Source organism: Globicephala melas, chromosome 1 (assembly GCF_963455315.2).
Source record: "Globicephala melas chromosome 1, mGloMel1.2, whole genome shotgun sequence".
In the NCBI taxonomy this organism is placed as follows: domain Eukaryota; kingdom Metazoa; phylum Chordata; class Mammalia; order Artiodactyla; family Delphinidae; genus Globicephala; species Globicephala melas.
Window position 1 is genome coordinate 89009407 of NC_083314.1, and position 25982 is coordinate 89035388.

The 25982-nt window shown below is 42.1% G+C and overlaps 1 protein-coding gene and 1 long non-coding RNA gene across 3 annotated transcripts in view; one reads left to right on the top strand and one right to left on the bottom strand.

Moving 5' to 3' along the window:
- The window catches only part of LOC115859758 (uncharacterized), a 30524-nt gene extending 11543 nt beyond the window's left edge, over window positions 1-18981 (bottom strand). Inside the window, exons 1-4 of the long non-coding RNA XR_009564391.1 lie at window positions 18635-18981; window positions 9807-9989; window positions 8820-8902; window positions 7017-7089 (exon numbers count right to left, since the gene is read on the bottom strand). This is a non-coding gene — a long non-coding RNA (uncharacterized lncRNA). The remainder of the gene's footprint in view (window positions 1-7016; window positions 7090-8819; window positions 8903-9806; window positions 9990-18634) is intronic.
- LOC115859756 (monocarboxylate transporter 1-like) overlaps window positions 18902-25982 on the top strand; it is a 37059-nt gene continuing 29978 nt past the window's right edge. The window contains exon 1 of one of the 2 annotated variants that reach the window (XM_030869064.2): window positions 18902-19044. The gene's annotated coding sequence lies outside the window, so the exon portion shown is untranslated. Of the gene's footprint in view, window positions 19045-19124; window positions 19393-25982 lie in introns of those variants that run through there. The other variant, XM_060301202.1, reaches the window with a different exon arrangement.

Sequence of the window (25982 nt, forward strand, 5' to 3'; positions counted from 1 at the left end):
TTGGGCAGAGGGAGTTGAGCTATGATGCAGGCCTGACAACACAAGGTGATTCCCCGAGAAGCTCTGGAGCTGAAATGGCCTGGCAGAGTTGTCCTATGTGAGGCTGAACTAGTAAGCCTTTATACTCTTGCCTCAACCAGTTATCGAATGTCGACCACCTCCAGAAAGACATGGCCTCAGGCAGGGAGGCTCTGTGCAGCTCAGGTTATCCCTGAAAGAGCTGACAGATGAAGGCTGTCCACTGATGGTAGCCTTAGCAGCTGGGGCACAAATCCTTCCTTGAAGGGGTATGTGGATCGTACATAATAGTGTCCACTGCTGATAGTATTTAAAATCGTAAGACTGGATGAGCTCACTAAGAGAGTGATGTAGTTAAAGAGGTACAGTGACAGGGATCTGGGGCAGCTTTAGGGATCTGGGGACTAAGAAGGAAGCAGCAAAAGAGATTAGGAGTAGCTAGTGAAATAAGAAAAAAAATGAGTGAGTGTGGGATCCTGGAAGCCAACTCAAGAAAGCATATTACTACTACAACCAACTACTACCAACTACCACCACCTACTACTACTACTATTCTTAGTACGACTTAATCTTCGCAACACTATGAATTAGATGATATTATTATCATTCCCATGTCATAGGTGACAAACTTGAGGCACAGAGTTTAAAGGTCTCTCTCAAGGTTACACAGCTCATGGTGGTGAAACTCTAATTTTGAACTTTTGCTGGCTCAAGAGTCTACACTCCTGACTGCCTCACTACCTGGACTCCAAAGAACTGTGTAAAATGCTGCCAACAGGTGAAGTACAAAGACCAAGAATTAACCATCAAATTTGGCAATGTGAACTTATCAGCAAAGGCAGTTTTGGTGGAATATGGGAGTGAAAGCCTGAAGAGAGTAAATTCAAACACAGTACTTATTGGGAGTTCCCTGGTGGTCCAGTGGTTAGGACTCCCCTGACAATGGACCAGACTATTGCTATCCCTTGGCCTTGAAAACTGGTTTGTTGCTATCAAATGGATTCAACCATCATGTTATTTTGATTATCAAAGACAATGCTTTTCAGCAGACATAATACGGAAGACTATGAGAAGAAAAGAAAAATCGCTTGAGAAACATAGTGATCTCTACTTTTTTTGGCCACGCCACATGGCAACCCGGGCCCCCTGCAATGGAAGTGTAGAGTCTTAATCACTGGACCACCAGGGAATTCCCTCTTTTTATATTTACTGTATGACTTTGATAGTAAGGGAAGAAAAAGTTGAAACAATTTAATTGTAATAAACCAAATTATCCTTCCACCCAGCAACTCCCTCTAGTCTCCCCTTTCCTACCTCACTGAAGAGCCTCTTCATGAATTTCAGTCAGAGAGGAAACACGTGTACTGTGCTTCCCTGTGCTGGAAAGTCTCTCCTAAAATGTGTGGGATCTTTCATCTCCTCTCACCCAGAGCAGAGGCCTCTCCTTGTGGGTGGACCCACAAAAGTATCAACAGAGAAGCTGAGGGAGGAAGGGACTCACTAAAAACGGATAAATATTAAGCCCTGCTCTTAGGTACTTGAGGCAGTGCAGGCAGGAGAACATATGGACTAGGAGCAGCACCGGTAATATGTTGCCAAGTATTAGTCAGGTTTTGATACGTGACAGAATCTTCATATCTCAAGCTTGAGCCAAAAAGGGATTTATTGGTTCCTGTATTTAAAAAGTCCAAAGGCACCCTCCCTTTAGGCAAATCTGGATCAGGGACTCAAAGGATATCATCATAACTCACTCTCTCTCCCTATCTCATCTGTGTCTTCTCTGTACTGGCTTCATTCTCTTTTTCTTTTTTCTTTTTTTTTTTGTGGTACGCGGGCCTCTCACTGTTGTGGCCTCTCCCGTTGCGGAGCACAGGCTCCAGACACGCAGGCTAGCAGCCATGGCTCACGGGCCCAGCCGCTCCGCGGCATGTGGGATCTTCCCAGACCGGGGCACGAACCTGTGTCCCCTGCATCGGCAGGCGGACTCTCAACCACTGCGCCACCAGGGAAGCCCTGGCTTCATTCTCATACTGGCTGATCCCAAGTTGGCTGCCAGCAGTTCTAGGCTTATATCTTTTTACTTTCAGGTCTACAGATAGAGAACTTCTTATTCTAATAGTCCATTGAAAGTCCTAAAACTGAGTCTCATTGGTTCTGATTGGTCTAACTTGAGCACATGGCCAACCTTGAATCAATCAGTACAGCCAAGGAGATATTTTATCAGTTAGAGATGCCTTCAGTTGCAGACAACAGAGTACTTGATAAAACAAAATGAAGTTCATGTTCCTTATATTAAAAGATGTGGGACTTCCCTGGTGGCACAGTGGTTAAGAATCCGTCTGCCAATGCAGGGGACACGGGTTCAAGCCCTGGTCCGGGAAGATCCCACATGCCGTGGAGCAACTAAGCCCGTGTGCCACGACTACTGAGCCCGCTTGCCTAGAGCCCGTGGTCTGCAAGTTCTTTGGCTTTTTAGTTCTTTGGCTTTTTCTTCATTATTGCAAGATGGCAGCTGCAGCTCCAAAAATTCACATCCAGGTTCTAGGCAGGAAAAAGGATGCTACGGGCAGCAAACGTCCCTCGTTGAAGAAAGCGAAAGTTTTCCCAAAATCACCCAGCAGACTTCTGCTCATGACTCACTGATCATAACTGGGTCACAAGGCTACCCTTACCCTCAAGCAAGGCAGGAGAGCCAAGTATTTTGCTCTTCCAGACTCTCCAGTTGAGTTAGGCTGGGAAGAAGGGGGTTGAGAATGGGGATTAGGTCAGCCAATCAATGGGATCTGCCGTAAATGTAATGCTCTGATTGGAAAGGCCTGGCTTAGAAGTCCACTTCTGGAGCTGGTGCGGACTCTTCTCCCCCCAGGAACAATGAACTGAGCATGATAGAGGAAAACTAGGTGCTATAACGTAAAAGGAGGAAAGGATGCTAGTCACGCAAGAATAAAAGCTGTCCATTACATATGTTTAAGGCCAACTTGTGACGTGGCCTCCTCAGAAGTGCACAGTATCTATCACCAGACATAAGAAAGCAAAAGTTACATGTATTTACCTCAGCATTATCTTAGGTGATGTATCACTTTCCTTTCGATTCTAAAAGGTGAAGTAATAATAGCTACAATTACATGAGCACCTCCAACTTATTTAATAACAGTTCAATTAAAAACTTCCTCCTTCTTTCTTCCCTCCCTCACTCAGAGCATCTGTTGGTGTGTTAAGGAATATCTGTTTTACTTAGGAGACTGTATTCAGATTAAGTAATGTATTCTGAGCATTAGTGTCAGGTGCTTCCACGTGGATTATTTTATGAAGTTCTTACCACAACAATCCATTTACTGATGAGGAAAACTGAGGTTAGTTGACGTGTTCAAGGTCTTGTGATCCGTACGTTCCAAGCTAAGTGTTTCCTTACTCCAAAAATAGTATTCTTCTTGCCATACCACAACTGCAGCACAACTTCTCAGAACAGACTGGGTCCATGCCAATGAAATCAGGTCACCGGGGCAGTTTTTGAATATTCCAGAAACTTTTTTTTCCTCCATGTAGAAGTGAATGAAGTGCCAATCACTCCTGGACTGAAGGTCCTGAGCCTCTTCAAGAGGCAATCCTCTACCTTAATTTAAGCGTGGTTATTTAGGATGCCTTGCATGGGTTTTGTGACTTTTTTCCAGCTGGATTATCCAAGGGGTTCCAACCAGCCTAGTGCCCTGAAGCAAAAAAAAGCCTACCCAAGCACTGGCTCCCCTGGCTTCTGACAATCCTCAGGGTGGTGGTACCCTCCATTATTCACAGAGAAGCAGAATTAGCTTCCTGCCACCACTGCAGACAGTATTGAGCAGCGTGTTCCCAGGGAGGGATTAGAAAGACTAACCTGTCAAGCCTGCTGGGCCTGGCTGCCAGAGACCTCCTTTGATTCCTAAGTGTGGCATTCTAGGGCGGGGGTACGAGTGCATTTTCCTAATTCCTCCCTTGGCAGAAACTTAGCTCTTTGAATAGAGATTCATCTCCCATTGCTGTGCACTTAATATGAACTTTTTCTTAATGTGTGGTTGACTAGGTAGATTGTAGCTCCTTTTTAAAAATCCAGGTTGTAAAATCATACACATGAGTAGATAACATAGCACACTCAATAAATGTATAAGGTTCATCTTTTTGGAACAAATTTTCTTCACATTGCAATGATAAGTTGTACGATAACCAGTGAACACTTATAGACACTTCTAGCATTTATTGTTAGTTGGGGTAAGTTATGCCCAACTATTACATATATGAAAAAAATACCTGAACTCTTATTAGATACTATTCTGATTACAATTTAAAAAGAAAAATGTCTAATATACTTCCTTCCAGCTTTAGAATTAATGTCATTGAAGTGTGACCTACATTATAAAATTTAGACCTAATTTCCTAAAATTCCATGAGCTATTTTAAAAATCTGCTACCATTTGTGACTACTTATTTTGATCAATCATCAATCATTTCAGTACTGTGCAAGCAAAATAAAATGGAGAAATAAATTATTATGTAATATTCCAGTTTCAAAATTTTCTATTTATAATGATCAAAAATTTGCTCTGGTAAAGTCACTGATCTTAATAAGTTAATATTACAAATTACATCTATAAAATATAGTCATTCAAATTTTCCTAAAAGGAAAAAATACTGTCAACAAATACTGAACTCTAGTTAGTGCTATGTATGCTGAACTATTGAGAGGGAAGTTTATTAATGTTTGCAATTTCCTTTGAAAGACACATGCACACTGATATTCACTGCAGCACTATTTACAATAGCCGAGATATGGAAGCAACCAAAATGTCCATCAACAGATGAATTAACAAGAAGACACACACACACACACACACACACACACACACGAATATTACTCAGCCAGAAAAAAAAAAGAAATCTTGCCACTTGCAACAACATGGATGGATACAGAGGGTATTACACTATGTGAAATAAGTCAGACAGACAGACAAAGACAAATACTGTATGTTGTCACTTATATGTGAAATCTAAAAATTAAAACAAGTGAATGAATATAACAAAAGAGAAACAGACTCACAGGTATAGAGATCAAACTAGTTGTTACCACTGGGGAGAGTGAAGGGAGTGGGGAGTTATAGGGGTACGGGATTAAGAGGTACAAACTACTATGTATAAAGTGAATAATCTACAAGGATATATTGTACAGCACAGGGAATATAGCCAATATTTTATAATAACCGTAAATGGAGTATAATCTATAAAAATATTGAATCACAGTATTATATACCTGAAACTAAAATACTATTGTACCTCAGCTACATTTCAACTTTAAAAAAGAATACAGGGCTTCCCTGGTGGCGCAGTGGTTGAGAGTCCGCCTGCCGATGCGGGGGATGCAGGTTCGTGCCCCGGTCTGGGAGGATCCCACATGCCGCGGAGTGGCTGGGCCCGTGAGCCATGGCCGCTGGGCTCGCGCGTCCGTAGCCTGGGCTCCGCAACAGGAGAGGCCACAGCAGTGAGCGACCCCCGTAACACACACACAAAAAAAAAAAAAAAAAAAAGAATGCATATGATGTCAAATAAGCACATGAAAAGGTACTAAACATCACCAGTCATCAAGAAAATGCAAATTAAAACCACAATAATGTACCATTTCCTATGCATCAGAATGGCCACAGTAAAAAAAACTCGAACAATGTTAAATGTTAACAAGAATATGGAGCAACTTGACCTGTAATACGTTGCTGGTAAAATAGTACAAACAGTTTGGAGGACTTAGTAGTTTCTAATGAACTTTTTTTTTTGGCCATGCTGCACGGCATGTGGCGTTCTAGTTCCCTGACCAGGGATGGAACCCACGCCCCCTGCGGTGGAAGCACGGAGTCCTAATAACTGGACTGCCAGGGAAGTCCCCTCTAATGAACTTAAACATACCTTTACCCTATGACCTAATAATTCTACTTTTAGGTATCTACCAAAGAGAGAGAAAAGCATGTGTCTATACAAATAGTCACAGCAGTGTTTGTTATAAAGTTCCCAAATTGGAAACAAACTATAAGTATATAAACAGAAGAATGGGTTTAAAAAATTCTGGTGTAATCCATGAAGGAAATAATTGATAAGCTTTACTTCATTAAAATTAAAAAACTTGGCTCTGAGAAACACAGTTACCAAGAGAATTAGAAGAGAAGCCACAGACTGGGAGAAAATATTTGCAAAAGACACATCTGACAAAGGACTATTAATCAAAATACACAAAGAACTCTGAAAACTGAACAATAAGAAAACCAGATTTTAAAATGGGCCAAAAACCTTAACACCAAAGAAGATATACAAATGGCAAATAATCATATGAAAAGATGCTCCACATCATGTATCATCAGGGAAATGCAAATTAAAACAATAAGATACTACTGCACACCTATTAGACTAGCCAAAATCCAGAACACTGACAACCCCAAACACCGGTGAGGAGGTGAAGCAACAGGAACTTTAAAAAATTATTTATTTATTTATTTATTTATTTATTTTTGGCTGCATTGGGCCTTCGTTGCTGTGTGCGGGCTTTCTCTAGTTGCGGCGAGTGTGGGCTACTCTATGTTGTGGTGCGCCTGCTTCCCATTGTGGTGGCTTCTCTTGTTGCAGGGCATGGGCTCTAGGCACGTGGGTTTCAGTAGTTGTGGCATGCGGGCTCAGTAGTCGTGGCTCGCGGGCTCTTGAACGCAGGCTCAGTAGTTGTGGCACACGACTTAGTTGCTCCGTGGCATGTGGGATCTTCCCAGACCAGGGCTCGAACATGTATCCCCTGCATTGGCAGGCGGATTCTTAACCACTGGGCCACCAGGAAGTCTCGGAACCTTTATTCATTGCTGGTGGGAATGCAAAATGGTACAGCCACTTTGGAAGACAGTTTGGTGGTTCTTTACAAGACAAATATACTTGTACCAAACAATCAAGCAATCGTGTTCTTTGGTATTTACCCAATAGAATTGAAAACTTATACCCACCTAAAAACCTGCAGAAGGAGGTTCAGAGCAGCTTTATTCATAATTGCTAAAACTTGGAAGCAACCAAGATGTCCTACAGTAGATGAATGGATACATTAACATAACCCAGAAAATGAAATATTATTTAGCACTAAAAAGAAATGAACTATCAAGACATGCAAAGACATGCATATTCCTAAGTGAAAGAAGCCAATCTGAAAAGACTACATACTATGTGATTCCAACTATATGAATCATTGGAAAAGGTAAAACTATAGAGACAGTGAAAAGATCAATGGTTGCCAGGGATTTGAAGGGGGAGTTGGGGGGTGGAGAAGATGAATAGACAGAGGACAACGAATTTTTAGGGCAGTGAAAATATTGTATATGATATTATATAAAGATAGATACATGTCATTATACATTTGTCCCAAACCATAGAATGTACAACACCAGGAATAAACCCTTAGGTAAACTATGAACTTTGGGGATTATGATGTATCAATGTCGGGTCATCCTTGGTAGGAAAATGTACCATTTTGGTGAGTGATGTTGATAATGGGGAAGGCTGTGCATGTATGGGGGCAGCAGGAATATGGAAAATCTTTTCACCTTCCTCTCAATTTTATTGTAAACCTAAAACTGTTCTAAAAAATAAAGTCTTAAAAAAATGTGGTATATTCATATAATGAAATACTACTCAGAAACTAAAAGGAACATGCTACTGAAATTAGCAGCAACATGGATAATCTTAGAAATATGCTGAGTGAAAGTGTCCAGGTATAAAATAGTACATTACTGTATGATTCCATATATGAAGTCCAGGACAATGCTAAACAAGGCTATGGGGACAGAAATCAGATGTATGTTTCCTTAGAAAGAGGGGGAACAGACTGGAAATGGCATGAAGAAACCTCCTGGGGTGACAGAATGTTCTATATCTTTTTTTTTCAGCTGGTGGTTAGAGAGGAATATAAGATTGTCAAAACTCATTAAATTGATCGCTTAAGATCTACACGTGTAATTTTACCTTTATTACCTCAATTTAAAATGGAGAGGGGAGGGGGGCTGGAGGAGAGGAAATGTGATTACTGTGCTCTAGCAGCTCCTACCTTCAGCCTCACCTCCACCTTCTCTCTGGTAGCTCCCTAGTTAGGGGATTTGTTTGTTTATTTTTTATTTGGGGGTAGAGGGGAAAGAAGAACAAATGCATGTGTTTTTATTGGATGTGGAGTCTGGCTATGGGAGCAGTACATGTTTATGTGACTGATGATTTCTGTGGAAGCATTGTTTAAAATGGTGTGTATTACTGACACCTGCAAATGAGTGTTTGGAGGAATTTGGTTGTAAGGGTAGGGCTAATGCAATCTTGTCCCAGGAAAACAAATTTTAATTCTCTAAAAGTTTTTCCAAGCAATTTTCAGAGTTGGAATAGCATAAGAATGTTTAGAACTACCCTTAGAGTTTTAATATGAAAAATGTAGCTACATGATAAATGTGATTTTCTAATTTCTTATACAATGTGACAATATCTTCAAATCAACACTTTTTCTTTTGATGAAATAATCACTGCTTCTCAAGAGCACCCAGATAATGATAATATTAAGTTTCATTTCATTTCATTTCATTTCACACATTTCACTTCATTAGCTATTCTACATGACTTCTATTAGTAAAATATTTTCCTCTTTTAAAGTAAGATGGCAATGTAAGTTAGACTCATTATCCTGTTTCTTCCAGCTATATTTCGCCATTAAAATTTTTTAAATTTTGCCAAAGTAAGCATAGGTTTGAAGATATTCTTTCATATAACATCCAAATTACCTTATTTTTTTTTTCTCACAAGCTTCACAACAAGCTGATTTCTCATTTCTTTTTTTCATTCTATCCTCTTCAGATGGTAACACCTGCAACAACAACAACGAAAAACAACCATATAAACCTCAAAATTTTCATTTAACTTGCATGCCCCCTAAGTCAAAAAAGTATAAAATACTTAAAGGTTATCTTTTTGGCCCTGTATTATTCCTATTTTCCATCATATATCACAACTTGTTAAGCATAGCCATAAGCAGTGCATTTTCAGATTATTTACCCAAAACAGCAAAATGATAAAGTGCTCTAACTTGTCTTAGAAAGGAAAGAGACGTGAAGCAAGGTGATGGCCCACCCAGGAGGGGCGCTGGCTGCGATGCAGGTCGCAGCTGAGCCTGGTGAGAAGCCCTCCTCCAGGGGCCAGCCTGTCGGGATCCCCTTGCTGGAGCAGGAATCCTAGGAGGCGCTGGGCCCGAACCAACTGCCAGCCGAGCTGCTCCTAATGGTGCTGAGCCACGTGCCCCAACACATGCTGCTCAGGCACCGCCACCAGGTGTGCAGGCGCTGGCGCGACCTAGTGGACTGCCAGGCCCTGTGGCTGAGCATCCTGCCCCGGAAACACGCCGCCCTGTGGCCCATCGTCAGCACCTGCCTGCCGCCGCCGCCGGCCTCAGGCCCTGCGTCCTGGGCCGCTTCTGCGAGCGCAGACCCATAGGGCGCAACCTCCTCCTGAACCCCAGGGGCCTAGATGGCTTCCCAGAACAGCCTATGCTGAGTGGTGGGGACGGCTGGACAAAGGAGGGAAAATGTAAGGGCATGCCTGCAGCTCCTTGTGATGTCCACTTCCTACCTGCCTACTACCTACCTGGTTACAGGTGGTTTCGAAGAAAGGAAGTTTTGGACCTGGAGAAGGAGGGTTTCTGGCCAGAACTCCTGGATAGTGGAAAGACTGGGATTTGTGTCTCTGACTGCTGGATAGAACGAAGAGGCACTAACCGTATATGTATATATCGGCTAATTGTCCAAACTCTAGACGTCAACCAGGCTGTCCTGCGTCATTTCTCTTCGAATCTTTTTCGCATCCGGCGGTGGAGGAGAGTCCCCTTTGAGGCCAGCCATGTGTCCTCCAACCTCAAGAACGGTGTTCACTTTGTGTCTTTTGAACAATGGGTGTCAAACCTGGAGTTAGGGAATGAGCAATATGGAGTCCCTTTTACCAACTCCAGTGTGTTTGCATGGGTCTGTCTGTCCTAGTCGTGGGCCGTCCTTGCAAAACTACCTTACTGTGCCTTCCAGGAGCTGGGCCCATTGGCTGGGCCACCTCAATAATCAAGGGCTTGTAGCTCCCTGGCATCCTGGGATCTCCTGGGTCCAGTCGAAATTCCTGCTGGGCCCTGTCTTCAGGTTTTGGAAGCTACTAGAAGAAAGTTTCTGCTGCTTTCTAAGGTAGACCCTGTTCTACTGAATGGAAAGCCACGGTTGAGCACAGGGAAATGCTGGATCCTGAGAGCTCCACCATCCCCCAGAGGCTCTCTGGTTCAGTCCCGTGCCTTCTGCCCTTGTCTCCTCCTGTTTCTGCTGCAGAGGCTTTATTGGTCCCTTCCAGGAAGCCCTCTTTCACCTCTGAACTAGCAGCTCATCCCTATGGCTGGGAAAATTCCAGCCCCCTTGGGTGGTGAACTTAACCTCATGGGGTTTCAAGCAAGACTGGGACCAGGACTCACAGCAGAAAGTCAAACTAGTGCAAAAAATGTTTGGAGACAGAGGGTTCTGCCCACCCTGTGAACCATGAAGTGGTCCCCTGAGCCCAACTCTGCTCTGAATTGTATGGTGTATAAAGTTATTTTATTTTGAAATTCTTTTCAAACATGGAGCAAATAAACGAGCAATGTATCTGCCAAAAAAAAAAAAAAGAAAGGAAAGGTAAGAAGTCTCTGTAATTAACTAAGTTCCAGTTAATACACTTACGTATTTTAGACTACATTGATGGAATTTATAATCATGACTAATGTGTAACATTTCAGTGCTTGACAAAAATTCTGGTAGTATTCTAATAGATTAAATTGTATACAGAAAACTTCGTTAATTTGAATTGTATGAAAGGGCGTGCAAGAAAAGAATTTCATTGAATTCATTTATCTTTATTAAATAATAATAAGGAATTTGTCAACTTTACCAGAAAAAGAGGAAGATGAGGAGGATGAGGGGAAGAGGGGAGAAGAGGAGGAAAAGAGGAAGAGAAAGAAGCAAGGGGGAGTAATAAGGAAGGAAAGAGGCAGAAGGAGGAGAAGGACAAGGTATGAGGAGAAAGGGAAAGTAGAAGAGGGAGAAAATAGGGAAGGAAAAGAATTAGAAAGTGACAAATAGAAAAGATCCAAAACAAAAAACCTGAACGAACTTTTAAGTGTGGGAATTTGATGAGGGTACAAATGGTATAAGAAGTTAGGTGACGGGCTTCCCTGGTGGCGCAGTGGTTGAGAGTCCGCCTGCCGATGCAGGGGACACGGGTTCGTGCCCCGGTCCGGGAAGATCCCACATGCCGCAGAGAGGCTGGGCCCGTGAGCCATGGCCACTGAGCCTGCGTGTCTGGAGCCTGTGCTCCGCAACGGGAGAGGCCACAGCAGTGAGAGGCCCGTGTACCACAAAAAAAAAAAGAAAGGAAATTCTGACACATGCTACAACATGGATGAACTTTTGAGGACATTATGCTAAGTGAAATAAGCCAGTCCCAAAAAGACAAATACTATTCCATTAATATGAGATACCCTAGAGTCATCAAATTCATAGAGACAGAAAGTAGGATGGTGGTTGAGGGGAGAGGAGAATGGGGAGTTGCTTAACGGGCATAGTTTCAGTTTTACAAGGTGGAGTTTTGGAAATTGGTTGCACCACAATGTGAATATACTTAACATTAATGAACTATATACCTAAAATAGTTATGAAGGTAAATTCTATGTTTTGTGTATTTTACCACAAATAAAAACAAAAATAAAAAAAGAGAAAAAATTGATTTCAAAATTTAAAACAAACCACATGAGATACTACTTTATACCCATTAGAATGGCAATATTAATATTAATAATAAAATGGAAAAAACAAGTATTGGAAAATATGAGACAGTTGGAACATACATTGTTTGGTAGTTCTTCAAAAAGTTAAACATAGAGGGACTACCCTGGTGGCGCAGTGGTTAAGAATCTGCCTGCCAACACAGGGGACACGGGTTCAATCCCTGGTCCAGGAAGATCCCACATGCCGCGGAGCAACTAAGCCCATGCGCCACAACTACTAAGCCTGCGCTTTAGAGCCCGTGAGCCACAACTACTGAGCCCGAGTGCCACAACTACTGAAGCCAGTGTGCCTAGAGCTCATGCTCCGCAACAAGCCACTGCAATGAGAAGACGGCGCACCACAAGAGTAGCCCGCACTCGCCACAACTAGAGAAAGCCCGCGCACAGCAACGAAGACCTAACACAGCCAAAAATAAATAAACAAATTTTTTAAAAAAGTGTAAACAACTCAATACCCATCAATTGATGAACAAATAAATACAATGTGATATATCCGTACAACAGAATATTATTCAGCCATAAAAAGGAACTAAGTACTGATACATGCTACAATATGGGTGAACCTTGAAAACACTATGCTAAATGAAAGTAGCCAGAGATGAAAGTTCACATTCCATTTATATAAAATATCCAGAATAGACAAATACATAGAGACAGAAAGTACATTAGCAATTGTCAGGGGATGGGGGGGGATTCGAATCAACTTCTAATTGTTTGGGGTTTTTTGGGGTGTGGGGGGAGATGGAAATATTCTGCAATTAGATAGTGATGATGGTTGCACAACATGGTGAATATACTGAAAACTACTTAAGCTTACACTTTTAAATGGTGGATTTTATGTTATGAGGACTGTATCTCAATAAAACGAAAAGTGAACCTTTTTGATTTCACTGAGTTTGTCAGTGGAAACACAACAAAAACGTATTTTTCTTATTTTCCAGATAAAATATTTGAGCAGTGTATTCAGCACAAATGTCCAAATTTGCATTTACAAATTCCCCACCCCTTTTCCTTTAATGGTGTTTCTCATCCTAGTCCCTAATTTCTCAAGTTAGAACTTGCTTGAAACCTTGAAATCTGAGTTTGCAAATAACTGTAAGGTCCTTCTCTAAGGCAGCCTAGCTTGCATCATCTCCTTCTCAACCTTTAAAACAGAAATGTGAAGTAATGGGGATTTGTATAATAAAATAAAAAGCCACTAGAGGGCACTGTATCCCCTCTGGTTTGCAGTAAAGAAACACTTTATCTTAAAGGTTATGCTTTAGACAGTAAAGTCCAGAAAACTTGTCTATTCACCTGGTCAAACCATTCATTAGCTGAGTGGTTTGAAGAAAGTCTTCCAGCTTCTGGATTTCAGCTTCCACATCTGCATAAGGTTGGGCGTTGGTTACATGATTTCCAGGCTTCTGCCAACTCTAAAATTCCTCTTATACTGGCTTAAAACAAGGATGACATCTGGAAAAATAGTAAGAATTGTACCTGCTTTATCATTTCCTCCAGTTCACTCAAACTGTTTCTTCTTCCCACCTTGTCTATTTCTCTATTTCCAGCTAAAATATTAGAGTAACTCTGGACCTTTCCCCCTTAAGCACCCTTTACTGATAATTTATATTAAAAAAAAACAAAACAAAAAACCACTCTCAGAGCACTTTCCCAGTTTCACCAATAATTTTCTCTTTTGATTCTCATGACACATCGGGTTTGTAGGTATTATCTCCAATGTTCCTGGTGAGGAAACTGAAGCCTAGAAGAGTTCAGTGAATTGCCCACAGAAACACAGCTAGCAAGTTATAGCACCTGGCCTTCCAACTCCAAAGCCTGTACTCTTCATAAAAATATTCACTGTCAGTAGGAAGATACAAGTTTTGTGAGGCCTGAAGTATACACATTTATGCTGTCTGTATTAGTTTTCCATCATGGCTGTAACAAATTATCACAAAGTTAGTGGCTTAAAACAACATAGATTTAGGGGACTTCCCTGGAGGTGCAGTGGTTAAGACTCCACACTCCCAATGCAGGGGTGTTGGTCCAATCCCTTGTCGGGGAACTAGATCCCACATCCATGCTGCAACTAGGAGTTCACATGCCACAACTAAGGAGCCCACCTGCTGCAACTAAGACCCAACGCAACCAAATAAATAAATATTTTAGAAACAACAACAGCAACCTAGATTTATTATCTTACAGTTTTACAGGTCAGAAGACCAACACAGGCCTCACTGGGCTAAAATCAAGGTGTCAAGCCTTCTGGAGGCTCTAGAGGAGAGTCTGTTTCTTTGCCCTTCCCAGACTCTAGAGGCCACCTGCATTCCTTGGCTGGTGCCCCCCTTCCTCCATCTTAAAAGCCAGCAACAGCAGGTCAAGTCCTCACACTGCATCACTCTGACCTGTCTGCCTACTCTCTCCCACTTTTACGGACTCTTAATTATATTGGGCCCAGACAATCCAGGATGATCTCCCTATTTTAAGGTCAGCTGACTAGCAAATTTAGTTCCATCTGCAACCCTAATTCCCCTTTGTCATGTAAATAACGTATTCACAGATTCCAAGGATTAGGACATGGACATCTTGGGGAAGGAGGGTGGCTTCTGACTATCACATTGGCCCTCTTTAAGATATATAAAGTTTAAATTATAAACTTAGACATGATTCTCTTAACACAAAGAAGAAACTTCATTTAATTCATGGAAAATCTTTTTCTCCATTTATTTATTTGGTTTATTTATTGAGGTAAATTCATATAACATGAAGTTAACCATTTTAAAGTATACATTTCAGTGGTATTTAGTACATTCACAATGTTGTACAACCAACAACCAACACCTATATCAAGTTCCAAATCATTTTCATTACCCTAAAAGAAAACTCCGTATCCATTAAAAAGTCATTCTCCCAGCCCCTGGCAACATTAATCTGCTTTCTGTCTCTCTAGATTTACCAATTCTGGATATTTAATAAAATGGAATCATACAATTTCTGACCTTTTGTGTCTGGATATTCACAATTTGTGACCCTTTGTGACTGCCTACTCTCACTTACCATCTTTTCGAGGCTCATCCATGTTGTAGCATGTACCAGTACTCCAATCCTTCTGTGACCAAATAATATTCCATTGTACGGCTATATCACATTTGTTTATCCATACATTTAATGATGCACATTGGGTTGTTTCCAACTTTTGGCTATTGTGAATAGTGCTATGAAACTCCTGTACAACTATTTGTTTGAATACCTGTTTTCAATTTGGGGGGTATATACTTAGAATTGCTGGGTCTTGTAATATTATGTTTAACTTTTGAGGAACTGCCAAACTGTTCCACAGTGGCTATACCATTTTATACCCCCATGAGCAATGTGCAAGTTTTCAAATTTCTCCACATTCTTGCCAATACATACTTTCCTTAAAAAATTATTATTATAGCCATCCTAGTGGGTATAGAGTGGCATCTTGTGTTTCTGATTTGCATTTCTCTAATGACTAATAACGTTGAGTACCTTGTCATGTGCTTGTTGGTCACTTACACATCGTTTTTGGAAAACACCTATTCAAATCCTTTGCTCATTTTTTAATTGGGTTGTCTTTTTGTTGTTGAGTTGTAAGAGTTCTTTACATATTCTGGACATTAGACCCTGATTTGCAAATATTTTCTCCCATTGTGTAGGTTGTCTTTTCACTTTCTTGATAACATCCTTTGATGCACAAAACCTTCTCATTTTGGTGAAACCCAATTTATCTTTTCCTTTTGTTGCTCTTCTTTTGGTATTGTATCTAAAAATCCATTGCCAAATCCAAGGTCATTAAGATTTACCCCTCATCTTTTCTTCTAAGAGTTTTATAGTTTAGTTCTTACATTTAGGTTATTGGTTAATCCATTTTGAGTTTATGTTTGTATATGGCATAAGGTAGGGGTGCAACGTCATTCTTTTGCATATGGATATTCACATGTCCCAGCACCACTTGTTGAAGAGACATTTCTTTTCCCATTGAATGGTCTTGGCATTCTTTTCAAAAATCAGTTGGCCCTAGATTTGTAAGTTTGTTTCTGGACTTTCTATTCTCTTGGTCTATACAGCTATCCCTATGCTAGTACCACACTGTTTTGATCACTGTAGCTTTGTAATAAGTTTTGTAATAAGGAAATGTGAGTCCTCCAACTTTGTTCTTCTTCAATATTGTTTTAAGTATTCAGCATCCTGCACAATTCCATATGAGTTTCCACTTTTGCCAAAAGAGCTATTGCAATTTTAATAGGTATTACATTGAATCTGTAGATCACGCTGGGTAGTATTGCCATCTTAACAATATTAAGTCTTCCAATACGTGAACATGGATGTCTTTCCACTTATTTAGGTCTTCTTTAGTATCTTCCAGCAACATTTTACAGTTTTCAGTGTGTCTTCCACTTTTGTGTAGTAAGGAATCTGGCCTTGTCTAAAGAGAGGTCTGGCCTTTGTCCCAGCTCCTGGGAGATGACCGCCACATCCTTGCAATTTCCCAAGTGATAGGAGTGTCTCTGAAATTCATAGTGGGTCCCTCAGACCAACTCTGACAGTTTATGCTAATGAGGTGTCTAAGGGTGGGCCCCTTCTCAGTTCAGGCTAATGAAATGACTCAGGGTAGGGCCGGCAATGTCAGAAAGACCAACAATGTGATTGGAGAGTTAGGGCTTTGTGTCACATGGTAACAGCTCAAACTTCAGGGAGGCAGGTGACTGGAGATTTTAGTTTGATCACATGGACTATGATTCATGCCAAGTAATGAAGACTCACAAAGCAATGGATACCAGGGCTTGAGTGATATCCCAGGTTGGCAATACTCTTAGAGCACTGTCACACATCATAGCTGAGAGGAGATAACTCCACTCAGGACCTCACCTGGAGAGGACAACCAGAACTGTGAGTTTGGACCCCTCCCAGATTCTGCCCTATGCTACTCTTCCCTTGCTTGATTTCAATGCATCCTTTTTCTGTAATAAATGTGACTGTGAATATAATAGCTTTCAGGGTGTTCTGTGAGTCTTTCTAGCAAATTACTGATCCTAAGCAAGGTTATGAGAACCTCCAAATTTGTGGCCAGATGGTGTGAAGTGAGGGTGACCCTGGAGACCCCCAATCTTGCAGACGGTGTCTGAAGTAAGGGCAGTTCTGTGGGCAGTGTTTCTTCAGAAAGTAGAGTTGCCTAAAATCTTTGCAACCTCCTTAGTTAAACCTATCCCTAGGTGTTTTTATTCTTTTGGATGCTATTGTAAATGAAATTATTTCCTTAATTTCCTATTTATTCATTTTAAAAAATACTTATTGAGCACGTGCTATATGCTAGGCTCTGTTCCGAGTGCTTCACAAACACTAATTTTATTTCCCTAGCAACCTTAATTAGGTACTTTGTTGGAAACTGGGCAGACCCACTATACTGCTGCTTTACGTGCCTTCTTTGAGAAGTTTCCTGAGAATCTCTTATCTACCTCTTCGCACTGCCATTCCATAGTACAGGTCCTTATAAATTTACACCCGAGCCACAGTGTCCCACTGTCTCCCTAACTCAACTATCTACCATCTACTCTGAATGCTGCTGCCACTAACAATCCTGAAGCACTGCTGATCTAAGTCCTGGCCACTCCAGTGACCTTAAGTGCCTTTCTTCTCTGCATTTACAAAGGTAAAAAACAATTACTGCTCACAAGCAGTACTTGACCATAGATTCTGCAATGTCTTCTACTAACATATTGAACTGCTACTGAAAACTTTGCTGTGAAACAAGCAGAGTGGTTGAGAGGAGGGCGCAAGGCCTGACCCCACAAACCCCACTCCTCCTCAACCTCAGGTTATTCATTTGCAAAACAGAAACTATAAGGCCTACTCTTAAGTGTTGTGGGAATTAAGTGTGTGTGTGAGACAAAAGGTGGAGTGGTAGGACAGGTCCTGTCATGGCAAATGCTCAAGAAATGTGGGCTGATTTGTATCTCAGTTGCCCCCAAAGAACTTGCAAATTCTTTGAAGGCAAGGGCCTTGACATACTTTTTTGGTATTTCTCAAATCAAGATTATTTAATCACTTTAACAGATACACTTTGGTATCTGGACTTGCTCAAGAACCATGGCTCTTATGACAAAAACCAGGCTCTGAAGTCTGACTTCAAATGTTGGCCACTACTAGGTCAGTGGCCTCTGTAAAGTTACCCAACGCCTCTGAACCTCAGGTCCTTTATTTGTAAACTGTCAATAGTACCTACTCCACAGGCTCATGAGGATTCAGGTGAAGTGTTTAGTATATAATCAATCCCCCCAAAACTGCCAGCCATAATTACACCCTGTCCCAAACATTCAGTGTCCACAAAAATTTGGCCTATCTGCAATCTTCATTTCTCCATCTTTCACACACACACACACACACACACACACACACGCACACGCACACACACACGCACACACACCCTCCCCCTCTTGGACCAATCTTTCCATCTTCTTACCCGCTCTTCTTTCCCGACTTCTGTGTACCCCAAAGACCATGGAAATCCCCTAAATGAGGTCGCTTCTACTACTGTTGCCATTTTAGGGAGCAGGAAACAGGTCCTGAGGGTTTGAGTGACTTCCCCGAGGTCACAGAACTCACGCAGCGAGCCCACAGCCCACGCTCTTAACCTCTAGCCCTCGGCCTCTTCCCGGTCGCAGGTGCACCCGCGTCCACTCAAACCCCGCCCAGTCTCCCACTTCCAGTCACTTCCCCGCTCTTCCGCGCGCCCATCTCCCCCCACACCTGAGTCAGGCCCCGAGGGGACACGCCCCATCCATCCTTAGCGGTTTCCCCTTTTCTCTGCCAGAGACTGAGGGTGAGGCCGACATTGGCGTCCCGCACGCGTGGTGGTGGCCGCGACGTTGCGGGGGAACACCCAGCAGGACCGGGAGCCGACGACGGCGGCCGAGGGGGAACCACACCGAAGTCAGCGCTGTGAGGGCGGGCGGAGGGGGCGGGGCCCGTAGGGCCAACTCCGCCCCCTGCGTGCATTCTCCGGCCCCCGCGGCGTGGTATAAGGCGGCGGCGCCCACCCCTCCCCACAGTGTCTGGCGAGCTCCCGGGGCGTGGGGGGCGCCAGGCGCGGAGAGGAGCTCCGCCCCGAGCCGCCCCGTCACGTCACGGTCACGCGGCGCCGCGACCCGCGCACAACGGTTAGCTGGGTAACGGCGGGTGGCGCGCTGGGAGTCCTGGCTGCTCGGGCGTGGTGGGAGGGAGCCTCGGGGAACGGAGAGCTTGGTTTCCTGGGGACGGGGGGCGGCCCTCGAGGGCTTCGTGGCTGCAGCGCCGCGGAGCAAGGAGCGGTTGGTGAAGGAGGCGAGGACAGGTGTCCCAGCCAAGTGTCCCGGGCGCCAGCGCGGGGAGATGAGTGAGATCGTGGTGGCCTGGGGGAAATCTCTTCATCCCCACTGGGGATGCTTTCCATCTGGAAGAGTAATGACCTGAGGCTATAAAATCTGATAGCGCTGATTAACCTCTTCCCTCCAGGATCTCTTGGCCAGGTTGTGCCTGAGCGAGGGGTGGGGGGGTGATATGGGGTGGGAGGTTGTTTTGGCGTTGTGGCATGCCACCTGTAACCTTTTTTTTTAACATCTTTATTGGAATATAATTGCTTTGCATTGTTGTGTCAGTTTCTGCTGAATAACAAAGTGAATCAGCTATACATATACATACATCCCCATATCTCCTCCCTCTTGTGTCTCCCTCCCACCCTCCCTATCCCACCCCTCTAGGTGGGCACAAAGCACCAAGCTGATCTCCCTGTGCCATGCGGCTGCTTCCCACTAGCTATCTATTTTACATTTGGTAGTGTATATATGTCCATGCCACTCTTACATCGTCCCAGCTTACCCTTCCTCCTCCCGGTGTTTTCGAGTCCATTCTCTGCATCTGCGTCTTTATTCCTGTCCTGCCCCTAGGTTCTTAAGAATTTTTTTTTTTTTTAGAATCCGTATATATATGTTAGCATACGGTATTTGTTTTTCTCTTTCTGACTTACTTCACTCTGTATGACAGACTCTAGGTCCATCCACCTCACTACAAATAACTCAATTTTGTTTCTTTTATGGCTGGGTAATATTATTCCATTGTATATATGTGTCACATCTTCTTTATCCAGTAATCTGTCAGTGGACACTTAGGTTGCCTCCATGTCCTGGCTATTGTAAATAATGCTGCAGTGAACATTGTGGTACATGAGTCTTTTTTTTTTTGGCGGTACGCAGGCCTCTCACTGTTGGGGCCTCTCCCGTTGCGGAGCACAGGCTCCGGACGCACAGGCTCAGCGGCCACGGCTCACGGGCCCAGCCGCTCTGCGGCATGTGGGATCTTCCCGAACCGGGGCACGAACCCGTGTACCCTGCATTGGCAGGCGGACTCTCAAGCACTGCGCCACTAGGGAAGCCCTACATGAGTCTTTTTGAATTATGGTTTTCTCAGGGTATATGCCCAGTATTGGGATTGCTGGGTCATATGGTAATTCTATTTTTAGTTCTTTAAGGTGTTTTCCAGAGTGGCTGTATCAATTTACATTCCTACCAACAGTGCAAGAGGGTTCCCTTTTCTCCACACCCTCTCCAGCATTTATTGTTGGTAGATTTTTTTGATGATGGCCATTCTGACCTGTGTGAGGTGATACCTCATTGTACTTTTGATTTGCATTTCTCTAATAATTAGTGATGTTGAGCATCCTTTCATGTGTTTGTTGGCCATCTGTATATATATATTTTTAAATAATTCTACAGCATTTCTATTGATTGATTGATTGATTGATTGGCTGTGTTGGGTCTTCGTTTCTGTGCGAGGGCTTTCTCTAGTTGCGGTGAGTGGGGGCCACTCTTCATCGCGGTGCGCGGGCCTCTCACTGTCGCGGCCTCTCTTGTTGCGGAGCACAGGCTCCAGACGCGCAGGCTCAGTAGTTGTGGCTCACGGGCCCAGTTGCTCCGCGGCATGTGGGATCTTCCCAGACCAGGGCTCGAACCCGTGTCCCCTGCACTGGCAGGCAGACTCTCAACCGCTGCGCCACCAGAGAAGCCCCCTGTATATCTTCTTTGGAGAAATGTGTATTTAGGTCTTCTGCTTATTTTTGGATTGGGTTGTTTGTTTTTTTGATATTGAGCTGCATGAGCTGCTTGTAAATTTTGGAGATTATTCCTTTGTCCATTGATTCGTTTGCAAATATTTTCTCCCATTCTGAGGGTTGTCCTTTCGTCTTGTTTATGGTTTCCTTTGCTATGCAAAAGCTTTGAAGTTTCATTAGGTCCCATTTGTTTATTTTTGTTTTTATTTCCGTTTCTCTAGGAGGTGGGTCAAAAAGGATCTTGCTGTGATTTATGTCATAGAGTGTTCTGCCTATGTTTTCCTCTAAGAGTTTGATAGTGTCTGGCTTTATATTTAGGTCTTTAATCCATTTTGAGTTTATTTTTGTGTATGGTGTTAGGGAGTATTCTAATTTCATTCTTTTATATATAGCTGTCCAGTTTTCCCAGCACCACTTATTGAAGAGGCTGTCTTTTCTCCATTGTATATCCTTGCCTCCTTTATCAAAGATAAGGTGACCATATGTGTGTGGGTTTATCTCTGGGCTTTCTATCCTGTTGCATTGGTCTATATTTCTGTTTTTGTGCCAGTACCATGTTGTCTTGATTACTGTAGCTTTGTAGTATAGTCTGAAGTCAGGGATCCTGATACCTTCAGCTCTGTTTTTCTTTCTCAAGATTGCTTTGGCTATTTTGTCTTTTGTGTTTCCATACAAATTGTGAAATTTTTTGTTCTAGTTCTGTGAAAAATGCCATTGGTAGTTTGATAGGGATTGCACTGAATCTGTAGATTGCTTTGGGTAATGTCATTTTCACAATGTTGATTCTTCCAATCCAAGAACATAGTATATCTCTCCATCTGTTTGTATCGTCTTTAATTCATCACTGTCTTATAGTCTTCTGCCTACAGGTCTTTTGTCTCCTTAGGTAGGTTTATCCCTAGGTATTTTATTCTTTTTTTTGCAGTGGTAAATGGGAGTGTTTCCTTAATTTCTCTTTCAGATTTTTCATCATTAGTATATAAGAATGCAAGAGATTTCTGTGCATTTCTGCTACTTTACCAAATTCATTGATTAGCTCTACTATTTTTCTGGTAGCATCTTTAGGATTCTCTGTGTATAGTATCGTATCATCTGCAAACAGTGACAATTATACTTCTTCTTTTCTGATTTGGATTCCTATTATTTCTTTTTCATCTCTGATTGCTGTGGCTAAAACTTCCAAAACTATGTTGAATAATATTGATGAGAGTGGGCAACCTTGTCTTGTTACTGATCTTAGTGGAAATGGTTTCAGTTTTTCACCATTGAGAATGATGTTGGCTGTGTGTTTGTCATATATGGCCTTTATTATGTTGAGGTAAGTTCCCTTTATGCCTACTTTCTGGAGGTTTTTTTTTTATCATAAGTCGGTGTTGAATTTTGTCAAAAGCTTTTTCTGCATCTATTGAGATGCTTATATGGTTTTTCTCCTTCAATTTGTTAATATGGTGTATCACATTGATTGATTTACATATATTGAAGAATCCTTGCATTCCTGGGACAAAACCCACTTCGTCATGATGTATGATCCTTTTAATGTGCTGCTGGATTCTGTTTGCTAGTATTTTTTTTTTTTTTTTGCGGTACACGGGCCTCTCACCACTGTGGCCCCTCCCGTCGCGGAGCACAGGCTCCGGACATGCAGACCCAGCGGCCATGGCCCACGGACCCAGCCGCTCCGCAGCATGCGGAATTCTCCCAGACCGGGGCACAAACCCGCGTCCTCTGCATTGGCAGGCAGACTCCCAACCACTGTGCCACCAGGGAAGCCCTTTTGCTAGTATGTTGTTGAAGAGTTTTGCATCTATGTTCATCAGTGATATTGGCCCTATAGTTTTCTTTTTTGTGACATCCTTGTCTGGTTTTGGTGTCAGGGTGATGGTGGCCTCGTAGAATGAGTTTGGGAGTGTTCCTCCCTCTGCTATATTTTGGAAGAGTTTGAGAATGATAGGTGTTAGCTCTTCTCTAAATGTTTGATAGAATTTGCCTGTGAAGCCGTCTGCTCCTGGGCTTTTGTTTGTTGGAAGATTTTTAATCACAGTCTCAATTTCAGTGCTTGTGATTGGTCTGTTTATATTTTCTATTTCTTCCTGGTTCAGTCTTGGAAGGTTGTGCTTTTCTAAGAATTTGTCCATTTCTTCCAGGTTGTCCATTTTATAGGCATATAGTTGCTTGCAGTAATCTCTCATCATCCCTTGTTTTTCTGCAGTGTCAGTTGTTACTTCTCCTTTTTCATTTCTACTTCTGTTGATTTGAGTCTTCTCCCTTTTTTTCTTGATGAGTCTGGCTAATGGTTTATCAATTTTGTTTATCTTTTCAAAGAACCAACTTTTAGCTTTACTGATCTTTGCTATCGTTTCCTTCATTTCTTTTTCATTTATTTCTGATCTGATCTTTATGATTTCTTTCCTTCTGCTAACTTTGGGTTTTTTTTTTTTGTTCTTCTTCCTCTAATTGCTTTAGGTGTAGGTGTAAGTTTAGGTTGTTTATTTGAGATTTTTCTGGTTTCTTGAGGTAGGACTGTATTGCTATAAACTTCCCTCTTAGAACTGCTTTTGCTGCATCCCATAGGTTTTGGGTCATCGTGTTTTCATTGTCATTTGTTTCTAGGTATTTTTTGATTGCCTCTTTGATTTCTTCAGTGATCTCTTGGTTATTTAGTAGTGTATTGTTTAGCCTCCTTGTGTTTGTATTTCTTACAGTTTTTATTCCTGTAATTGATATCTAGTCTTATAGCTAGTAGTAGTAGTCGGAAAAGATACTTGATACGATTTCAGTTTTCTTAAGTTTACCAAGGCTTGATTTGTGACCCAAGATATGATCTATCCTGGAGAATGTTCCATGAGCACTTGAGTTCTGTTGTTTTTGGATGAAATGTCCTATAAATATCAATTAAGTCCATATTGTTTAATGTGTCATTTAAAGCTTGTGTTTTCTTATTTATTTTCATTTTGGATGATCTGTCCATTGGTGAAAGTGGGGTATTAAAGTCCCCTACTATTACTGTGTTACTGTCAATTTCCCCTTTTATGGCTGTTAGCATTTGCTTTATGTATTGAGGTGCTCCTATGTTGGGTACATAAATATTTACAATTGTTGTATTTTCTTCTTGGATTGATCCCTTGATCATTATGTAGTGTCCTTCTTTGTCTATTGTAATAGCCTTTATTTTAAAGTCTATTTTGTCTGATATGAGAATTGCTACTCCAGCTTTCTTTTGATTTCCATTTGCATGAAATATCTTTTTCCATCCCCTCACTTTCAGTCTGTATGTGTCCCTAGGTCTGAAGTTTGTCTCTTGTAGACAGCATATATATGGATCCTGTTTTTGTATCCATTCAGCCAGTCTATGTCTTTTGGTTGGAGTATTTAATCCATTTACATTCAAGGTAGTTATGGATATGTATGTTCCTATTACCATTTTCTTAATTGTTTTGGGTTTGTTATTGTAGGTCTTTTCCTTCTCTTGTGTTTCTCACTTAGAGAAGTACCTTCAGCATTCGTTGTAAATCTGGTTTGGTGGTGCTGAATTCTCTTAGTTTTTGCTTGTCTGTAAAGGTTTTAATTTCTCCATCGACTCTTAATGAGACCCTTGCTGGGTAGAGTAATCTTGGTTGTAGGTTTTACCCTTTCAGCACTTTAAATATGTCCTGCCACTCCCTTCTGGCTTGCAGAGTTTCTGCTGAAAGATCAGCTGTTAACGTTATGGGGATTCCCTTGTATGTTATTTGTTGCTTTTCCCTTGCTGCTTTTAATATTTTTTCTTTGTATTTAATTTTTGAGAGTTTGATTAATATGTGTCTTGGCGTATTTCTCCTTGGATTTATCCTGTATGGGACTCTCTGTGCTTCCTGGACTTGATTATTTCCTTTCCCATATTAGGGAAGTTTTCAACTATAACCTCTTCAAATATTTTCTCAGTCCCTTTCTTTTTCTCTTCTTCTGGGACCCCTATAATTCAAATGTTGGTGCATTTAATGTTGTCCTAGAGGTCTCTGAGACTGTCCTCAATTCTTTTCATTCTTTTTTCTTTATTCTGCTCTGCAGTAATTATTTCCACTATTTTATCTTGCAGGTCACTTATCTGTTCTTCTGCCTCAGTTATTCTGCTATTGATTCCTTCTAGAGAATTTTAAATTTCATTTATTGTGTTATTCTTCATTGTTTGTTTGCTCTTTAGTTCTTCTAGGTTCTTGTTAAACGTTTCTTGTATTTTCTCCATTCTGTTTCCAAAATTTTGGGTCATCTTTACTATCATAACTGAATTCTTTTTCAGATAGACTGTGTATTTCCTCTTCATTTGTTTGGTCTGGTGGGTTTTACCTTGCTCCTTCATCTGCTGTGTGTTTTTCTGTCTTCTCATTTTGCTTAGCTTACTGTGTTTGGGGTCTCCGTTTTGCAGGCTGCAGGTTCACAGTTCCCCGTTGTTTTTGGTGTCTGCTCCCAGTGGGTAAGGTTGGTTCAGTGTGTTGTGTAGGCTTCCTGGTGGAGGGGACTGGTGCCTGTGTTCTGGTGGATGAGGCAGAATCTTTTCTTTCAGTTGGGCAGGGCTGTGTCTGGTGGTGTGTTTTGAGGTGTCTGTGACCTTATTATGATTTTAGGCAGCCTCTCTGCTAATGGGTAGGGTTGTGTTCCTGTCTTGCTATTTGTTTGTCATGGGGTGTCCAGCACTGGAGGTTGCTGGTTGTTGAGTGGAGCTGGGTCTTAGTGTTGAGACGAAGATCTCTGAGAGCTCTCGCCAGTTGATATTATGTGGGGCCGGGAGGTCTCTGGTGGTCCAATGTCCTGAACTTGGCTCTCCCACCTCAGAGGTTCAGGCCTGACACCCGACCAGAGCACCAAGATCCTTCCTCATGTTTAGACTTCCATCACCCATCTGGCAGGGAGTGAGCCTCCTCAAAGCACACGCAGCCGTCCTCCGGGAGGAAACACCAATCCCAACAGAAGCCCACAAGACAAAAGCAACTCAGCGAGATCCCCCGGCAGCTGAGAGCACGTTTTCTTCCTCTTTTT